Source organism: Leucoraja erinacea, chromosome 14 (genome assembly GCF_028641065.1).
Source record: "Leucoraja erinacea ecotype New England chromosome 14, Leri_hhj_1, whole genome shotgun sequence".
Classification (NCBI taxonomy): Eukaryota; Metazoa; Chordata; class Chondrichthyes; order Rajiformes; family Rajidae; genus Leucoraja; species Leucoraja erinaceus.
This window is the reverse complement of record NC_073390.1, coordinates 34,992,086-35,001,254: the sequence shown is the minus strand read 5'-3', so window position 1 is coordinate 35,001,254 and position 9,169 is coordinate 34,992,086. Positions and strand designations below refer to the sequence as shown.

Here is a 9,169-nt window from a genome sequence, read left to right as displayed (position 1 = left end):
AAACAACTACCGGCAGCTACCCGACATCACATAAGTGACGCCATCAGAAATCGCCGTATACCGACTGGATTTCGGTATTTTTAAATGATTAAACAGACTTTACCAACTCGACCTCAGACAAGACAAAGAACTTGACTGGAGGTTGTTCAAGACCTAGAGAAAGTAATCTCTGAAGAATCTGAGGGAGAATCTGAAGGAGAAGGACTTATTCCTACCATGGAAGATCTTTCCTAATGTATCTCCTATTCATGATAAATGCCTTCTTCAGGAAGCAACTATAACACATTCCTTTGCCTCTTGTTTAAAGTTACGTAATTTTTGGAGAGGAATTTGTGAAATTTTTTCAAAAACACTAAAAACAAAATTGGATCCCGATACGGAATTGATGATTCTAGGTACGTCAGAAGCCTGCTCTGACCCATCATTATTTCAAAGATGTTTCCTTAATTATGGCCTGATAACGGCAAAAAAACTAATACTCAAATTTTGGAAACATACATCTGTCCCTACTCTTAAGATGTGGATTGCAAACATGTCTGAGATGCTACATCTTGAAAATATTAGACTTGTCTTAGCAGAAAAACCAGATGACTTTTTGAAGACATGGACACCATTCATTGATTTATTACAAGGATAGTATGGTACAACACAATTTTGGAGTTAAATCTAATTACAGATTGGGTGAGGTGGGTGGGGAGGGGTGCGAGGCAGGTATATCACCACTTTTTTCTTTCTTTCTCTTTTTGTCTCTTTTTATTTTTCTTATTTTTTCTATTCCTTTCTTCTTTCTTTCATTTACTCACTCTTTGGCTACACCACTTTGGTAGTCTAGGGGTTCTATCTTTGCACATTTCACTTTTTCTCTTTCTTGCTTTTTCTCCTTTCTTTTCTTCTAACTATAGCTAAAAAGTTAAAATTGAAGCTGTAAATTTACTGTATTATTTCATATACTGTTGGTTATATTTTTGTACATTTGCTTCTAATAATTAAAAATTAAAAAAAAAACAAAAAAACCCAAATACGTTATGTAAGAAATATAATACAAGCTTGATTAAATCTTTTACATTTTGCCGTTTGTACCATTATTACTTTTGTTACAGGTCTTATTTACAATTTGCATCTTACACTTATATTTGTGCTTGCTGCAATCATTATAGTAAAGCATTTAAAAAAAGTACTTTCTAATAAAATCCTTTTGTACTTGAGATATATATTCAGTATATATACTTATTTTGTTAACTGAGTGATTAACACAAAATGAATAGTCGTTCTTTCAGAAAAAAATAATAGTTTATAATTGTTTCGTTTAGTTTAGAGATACAGTGCGGAAACAGGCCCTTAGGCCCATCGAATCACCACTGACCAGCAATCCCCACGCATTAACACTATCCTACACTAGGGACAATTTAACATTTATACCAAGCCAATTAACCTCCAAACCTGTACTTCTTTGGAGAGTGGCAGGAAACCGAAGATCTCGGGAAAACCCACACTGGTCATGGGAGAACATACATACAAACAAGCACCCGCAGTGAGGATCGAACCCTGGTCTCTGGCGCTGTAAGACAGCACGTCTACCGCTGTGCCACCATGCCACCTTTTATTACTTTAAAATATTTATAAAAGTTATAATACATTTTGGATTCAACATGTACAACTGTAATTGCTGTTTTTATACATTTATCCAATCTAATAATCCAGACAGTCCCTTACTAATGGTTCTTCATAATTCTCCACTATTTCTTATCATCCTATCTGCAATGTTGCACCACATCACAACAGCAATGGCAGCAACCTTACTTTACCACATAAGCCAAAAAAGGTTTTGAATGTTAAATAATGTTCCATCTATTTCCGATTCATCAAGCAATGTCCTCTTGCTCTGAAATCTTTGAAGAATCAAATCCTTATTTAAGCCACAATATTACATTAACTGGCACACACAGTCCAAACATGTAACTGAAGACACCCATAGATCATTGTTATAGCTCTTCCTGAAGTGATCGGTACTGAACAAGTGGGAAAGTGGCAGAGATGGATGACACCATTGCACTGTATGACAAATCAAAATTGTGGGGTCAAGTGTGCAGTTCAACCAAACTGCTTCAATCAAGAACACTGAATTACTTTTCACAACAGCTCGTGGTTGTTTCCGAAACAGTGATCGTCATCACAGATTTTAACTAAACTCTTCTTCATGGACAAAAAACTGAAAATATTACAAAACACAGATCAGGCAGCGTAAGTGGAAAAGGAAACATTTTAGATCTAAGACCACTCATACTGCCTGATCTATGGTTCATTGGTTCTATGGTACTTTAATGCTGTGTGTACCTTAAGGACCTGTCCCATGAGCATGCGACTCCATGCGGCAAGCGCGACCTAAAGGGCCTGTCCCACGAGCATGCGACTCCATGCGGCAAGCGCGACCTAACGTGTTCGCTTGAGCCAAACGTCCTCGTGGGTCCGGTCCCGCTTCGATCTCCGGAGCCATATGGAGTTGTGCGGAGCTGGTCCCGACACTGACCACGTTAAAAAAACTGACCACGTCCCAAAAACTGACCATGTTAAAAAATTCCGCACGGCAACGGCCTGCCGGCCCGCAGCCGCCTCGTCGCCATACAATCCTACTGTCCTAAATGGTCCCAGCATTTCCTGTTTTTATTTCAGATTTCTGACGTTTAAAAGTTTAAAAGTAAAAAGTGCCTCTATTTTCCTTTTGCTGATGAACTTCCACACACATTGTAGCATCTCATCAATCTTTAATGCGGGGTTTCTTAGGAATGCAATTTCCATGTTAGAACAGAGAACAGTACAGGTAGACACAAAGTGCTGGAGTAACTCAACGGGTCAGGCATCACCTCTGGAGGGAAAGGATGGGTGACATTTCGGGTTGGGACCTTTCATCAGGCCTGTCCCAAGATGTCATCCATCCTTTATCTCCAGAGATGTTACCTGACCCGCTGAGTTACTCCAGCACTTTGTGTCTGTCTTTGGTACAACCCAGCATCTGCATTTCTTTGTTTCTATAGAACAGTACAGCACAGGAACAGGCCCTTCGACCCATAATGTCCGTGTTGTTCTTTCTAAGCAATTTCTTGATAATATATAGAAACACAGGCAAACGATAAATTTGAAAACTCTTGCCAGTCCGTCAAACCTCCCATGCTTTCAAGGCAATTGGACCATCATAACTAAATCCTTCCAATCCAATGACAATTACGATCTTCAGTGAGTATTGAAAAGAACAAGGGAAAATTTACTCTTATTCTCAGGCAAGCAAATCAACACAGAAATTTCTCCCTTGAATTTTACTTCGGAGTCACGTGAGTGATTCCGTGAAGAACCCAGCCCAGTGCGCAGGTGCGGCATTATCGCACAGCTGTGCACACGCGGCCAGCGGGAGTCGGGCGCTCCCGCAACCAAGGAACGTTAGGTAAGTACCTACCTTAATCGGGCCTTGTGGTTTTTTGCTCCAGGGGGAGCAAAGCAGCAGAGGAAGCGGCCCCCGTTCGACTCCAGCGAAGGAGCCGACAGTGGAGGGGGATAGGCGCAAACGGGACCGCACACGCTGCGGACCGCTGACAGGGAGCTGCGCTGATGCCGGTCCGCTGAACAGCTGTTTGGTTAACAGCAGCGGACCGGAGGGAAATTTAAAAACCCGACCGGCAGCCCTGCAGACTCCTGACAAGGAGAATCGCCGCCCGGGAACCGCTACAATGCCGCCTAAAAAAACGGCAGGCAGCCTCTAACTACAGGTAAGACAAAAACCTTACCAAAAATACAGGTTCTACAGGAAACAACTTCCTCCAACACTGGAACAGGCTGGAGACAGCAAAAACAAGTATGTCTGTCTCCCCAAGCCAGAGGAGGTCATGGAGTTACAAAACCTCCAGGAAAACGAGGGGTCACTGGCTGAATGCCAAGGGAGCTGACACTCCTACCCCAGTGCTATTGCACTAGCCATCTCCCTTGTCGAGGGATTGATGCGACAACGGAGTTTGAGCTATGCCTCCTCCAATTTATAGCACACCCTTTTGCTCCCTCTTTTGAGGCTAGCTAAGGCCAGGGCTGGGCTGGCTTAAATGCTGGGCAGGCGGACGAGAACAGGAGTATGCCAGGGGAGCAGGATCAGGAAGAGCTGCTGGGTGTCGTGGGCCACTACATGGCTCCTCCACGCGACCATCTTCCCAACAAAGCCCTGCAGGAGTAGGCCTTTCTAGAGGTAAATCTGCAGGCAGCTGGGTCAGCAGACTCGCAGACAAGAGCTAAAAGCAGCAAATTCTGAAGCTCCTAACAGAGGGTCAAGATGTCACCGCCTTTGCTCGTTTTCCACGGATCATACTCACCTGGCAGGCGAGACGCCATGATCACCAAGGTGGTTCTCCCAGGATGAGGCTATCCCGTTGCACTTCGAGTGTGCTGACGCCTAAGATGTTCCCAAATTTGGGATACTCGACTGACATTTGTGCATATAAGACCTGCCCTCAACCCCAAATATACGGGGCTATGCAAACCGCTGCTGCGGGAAGAGAGGCAGCTAAACCTGTGCGCCTCATGAGGGCAGGCCATGGAACGAGCAGGACATCGCATCCAACACCCAGCTGGCAGCACCCCTCGGCATCCACCAGCAAATATCGAACAAGGACTGGTGAAAGCCTGGCGACCGCTTCACATTACCCCCAAAGTTCTTTTTAGACAGGGGCCCAGAGCGGAGCCGTGGGAAAATGCGCCGCCCCACCGACAGCACCAGCATACCAGCAAAACTAAGCCTTCATGAAAAAACAATGAACATGGAGGTAGGTAGTCTGGTTCCTCCCAGTTTACACAAAATAAGGGTGCTCTACTAACTGCGGGGGGGGGGGGGGGGGGGCATTTACACTTGTTGATAAAAGCATGGGGTGCTGTCACAAATAACTAAAATATACTCAACAGTATTAGTGGATAAAAACTTGAATTCAAATTGGGCATATTACCGCCAGTTCAGCAATGCGCCCAAAGGGCATTTTCTCCCTCTAAGAAAGAGAAGCGAGAAGGTCAAGCTGAACTAGAAAGGCTCATTACAAAACGGATCATGGGAGCAAACATGAACCATTGGAATTTGTATCGAATATATTCACCAAAACTACAAAAGATGGTGAATGTAGCATCATCATTGACCTAATATCACTAAATAAATCTGTTGAGTATATACACGTTAAGATGGAGACGTTTTTTGTCACTGCCAGACATCTGATCTCCAACGGATACCTTATGGCAAGCATTGATATGGAAGATGCATACTATCTTATACCCATACACTAGGATCATTGTAGATACCTAAAAATTTATCTGGATAGGGCAACTATGGGAGTATAGAGCATTCCCAATGATCTAACCTCAGCCCTAAACTAATTACAAAAATATTAAAAATACCCATGAAAATATTAAGAAAACAAGCATATTCGTGGCATATATTGGATGATATCCTCATATTAGGGAAAACAAGGAATTAGCTGTGGCAGCAGTGCTAGCTATGAAACAGCTCCTTAAAACACTGAGGTTCATCCTACACCCTGATAAACCAAAATTGAAGCCGTTAACTACCATGGATTATCTGGGCTTTAATATCAATTCTATCCATATGATTGTTACTTTGCCAAGGTGCTCGGGTCACTATAATCAAAATCATGAATGTACCCACTGAAGCTATATCACAATTACAGTGGTGGGCAGACAATGTTTGGCATAGTTTTCAGCCCTATTATTATCACCAATCCTAACTTGGTTATTAAAAAGCCGATGCCAGAGCTTTAGGCTGGGAAGCAACTAACTCCATATCCAGCACAGGTAACAGATGGACCAATTCAGAATCATCGTTACTACACGCACCGGGCATCAACTATTTGGGATTGGTGGTCGCCTATTGGGTTAAAAGCATATGCATTTCAAATGCAGCACGTACATATACGGTTACGGATTGATAATACTATGGTGGTGGCTTATATCAACCATATGGGGAGCATAAAATCATTATCGTGCAACAAATTGGTCAAACAGATCTGGCAATGGTGTGTCAAAAGACATTTTAACTATCAGCTGCCTATCTCCTAGGAAGCTAGAACACAGTGGGAGACACCACGTCACGGGGGAAAATTTATGATAACATTGAATAGATGTCAAACCCAAAATATCTGCTAAAGGTATTAAGCAATTTGAACGCCAGACATCAGTTTGGTTGCACCAGACGGAATCACCAGTAACCTATGTATGTGACTTAGGAACCAGATCAGAGGCAGCAGCGATAGATGCCTACACGCTGGAAGGGGGAATTTCTGCTTTGCTTTCCTCCCTTCTGCCTCATCAGTCGGGCACTTCGCAATACAGATGGAATCTGTCTCCGGGATATTGAACGTGCCCGACCGGCCTACATAGGCATAGTTCCCAGTTCATCACGACATGGTGGGCGAGTCACCTATGGATTTCCCTAGTGGACCATGGTTGCTGACTCACCCAGTATCAGGCATAAGCCACCCATGCCATAAAAACATCAAACTCCTGGGTGTAGGTTTTGAATAGACCTTACCAGGGACTGGGATTATCCAAATGAACCATTACCACCATGTCGGCATCCCTGCGAACAGTCACCAAGAACAAACATGGGAAAAATACTGCCACGACGCAGGGACAACATACCAAACTATTCAACCACTGACGTATTGGAGTTCCTGGACCATCTACACCATGATTAAAAGGTGAGTTACAGTGCCGTAAATACAGCATGAAGCGCCTTGTCTGCTTATCTAAAAACAGCAGGACAGCAGAGCATGGGATCCCATCCACTGAAGATAAACTTATGAAGGGCAATTATAATAATAAGCCCCAAAAACCCAGGCATACCCATGTATGGGATATCGGTGTGATATTGACATATCTCAGAGAATGGCACCAGCCAGATCCCTCAATCTTGCACAATCTATGTTAAAAACGCTCATGCTTATGGCTCTCATATACACTCACAGAGCCCAGTGACTTCATAAAACTAGACTGGATAACATGGCGATTACCCCAGACGCATCACGTTCATCATTCTAGGTCTGGTAAAAACCTAACTCGCAGGTATATGGGACTAGGCGAGATTATGTGTTTGGCACGGACTAGAAGGGTCGAGATGGCCTGTTTTTCCGTGCTGTAATTGTTATATGGTTATATGGACCAGGAACGCCCAATTCACTGGTGGGATTCCGGGCCTACCCACCAGAGTCCAGGTTGAGTGTGGTGACCCATCTACAACAATATATAGACACAACCCACAATCTTAGAGGGAGAGGAAAGCCTATGGGTCAACCACAGAAACCCCAAGACGGGGTAACGAGCCAAACCACTTCAAGGTGGCTCAAACAGGTACTGAAAGCTGCCGGAATTGATAATAATACATTTAAATCCCATTCCACTAGGGCAGCATTGATATCAGCGGCTGAACGAATGGACATCCCAGTTGACCACATTCTCAATACGGCAGGATGGTCAAGGGAAACGACGTTCAGAACATTTTTTATTGTAAACCGTTGATAAGCCTGATTTAATTGCAGAAAGAATATTACAAACTGCAAATATTTAATTTAAGCTCAGGGGAGCTATTTATGTTGTTATTGTTAACAAATACCTTTCTGTTTCTTGAGAAAGCAGATCCATTGGTTGATTACGATAACACTTCCTCCCTCAAGAACTTCGGCAGTGAGTGAAATAAAAACTGTTACACGGTTTGAAATCACAGACCTTTGAAATCTTCACGGAATCACTCACGTGACTCCGAAGTAAAATAGTAAGATTAAACGAGTACTTACCAGTATGAAGTTTGATCTGTATTTTATGAGGAGTTACGATGAGGGATTACGTGCCCTCCGCTCCCACCCTCATTATATAGATCAAACTAATAAACTGATGTCGCACTAATCTTTACTATGTTACTTCAAATATTGTGTCTATCCTGTGATTCCACACCGCTGCTTCGAAGTATGCCGCAACTGCGCACTGGGCGGGTTCTTCACGTAATCCCTCATCATAACTCCTCATAAAATACAGATCAAACTTCATACTGGTAAGTGCTCGTTTAATCTTACTATTAATGTTCACCTCTGGATTCATTTGGTCCAAACAGAGGTTGTTTAAAACATCATCAAGGGAAATGACAAAGGAATTACCTTCCTTGACAACATAAGACAACTGCATTAGCATGCATGGTTGAATTCCCTTGATCTGTGATACTCCCCGGGCAAATAACAATGTAGCTGTTAAATTAATTCAACTTCCCTGGGCTTGGTAACATCTGCAAGCCAGTTCCTCTGACAATGGCATTGGCACTCATTAACTAAGTAAAATATTTTGTGAAGAATACAGCCAACTATAAAATTCAATGTTTTCTTTATAATCAGTTTTCATAAAGGATGGTGTCAAATGATAACATAATCCCTCCAGTTGAGAACTGAGCCCTTCAGTTTGCAAGCCCAATAAAAAATCCAGACATATTATCACAGCTGTCATATGGCATTAATTCATTTGAAAGCTTTAATATCTGTGACAATTTAACCTCTTACACAAAATGGAAATCCATATGTTGGTGAGGTCAAAGAAGACAAATACATTTTTTCTCTATCAGAAGATTTTTTTATGGCATTGCCCATAGCAAATGAGCAGAAATGCTGATTTATATTGGGTATGAATGAGACTGCAGATGCTGGTTTACACCAAAGATAAACACAAAATGGAGAGAAGGAGTGGGTAATGTTGAAAAGAACAAGGGAAAATTTACTCTTATTCTCAGGCAAGCAAATCAACACATTGCACACTGCAGTTCCTTCTTAAACATCCTAATTATAAGATACTTTTAATGAAGAAGGGTCTCGAGCCGAAACATCACCCACTCCTTCTCCCCAGAGATGCTGCCTGTCCCACTGAGTTACTCCAGTATTTTGTGTTTTATATTGGGAACAGGGATAGGCCATTCAGCTGCTATTGTTTTCAATGAGATCATGACAAATCCAAACTACAGCCATTTCCCTTGGTTCCATGCTGTTGTCGACCATCAATTAATTCTCCAAATATTCATGTGATGCACTGATTAGTACTGGAGAACATTCTACATTTTTACTACTTTTGGCTTGAACAAGTCTTAAGTAATTTTCATCTG

General features: G+C 42.5%; 1 pseudogene; it reads left to right on the top strand.

Annotated features, from left to right (window-relative positions):
• Nucleotides 1-4,341: 4,341 nt before the first annotated feature.
• Nucleotides 4,342-4,485, top strand: LOC129703835 (U1 spliceosomal RNA; annotated as a pseudogene).
• The last annotated feature ends 4,684 nt before the right edge of the window (nucleotides 4,486-9,169 follow it).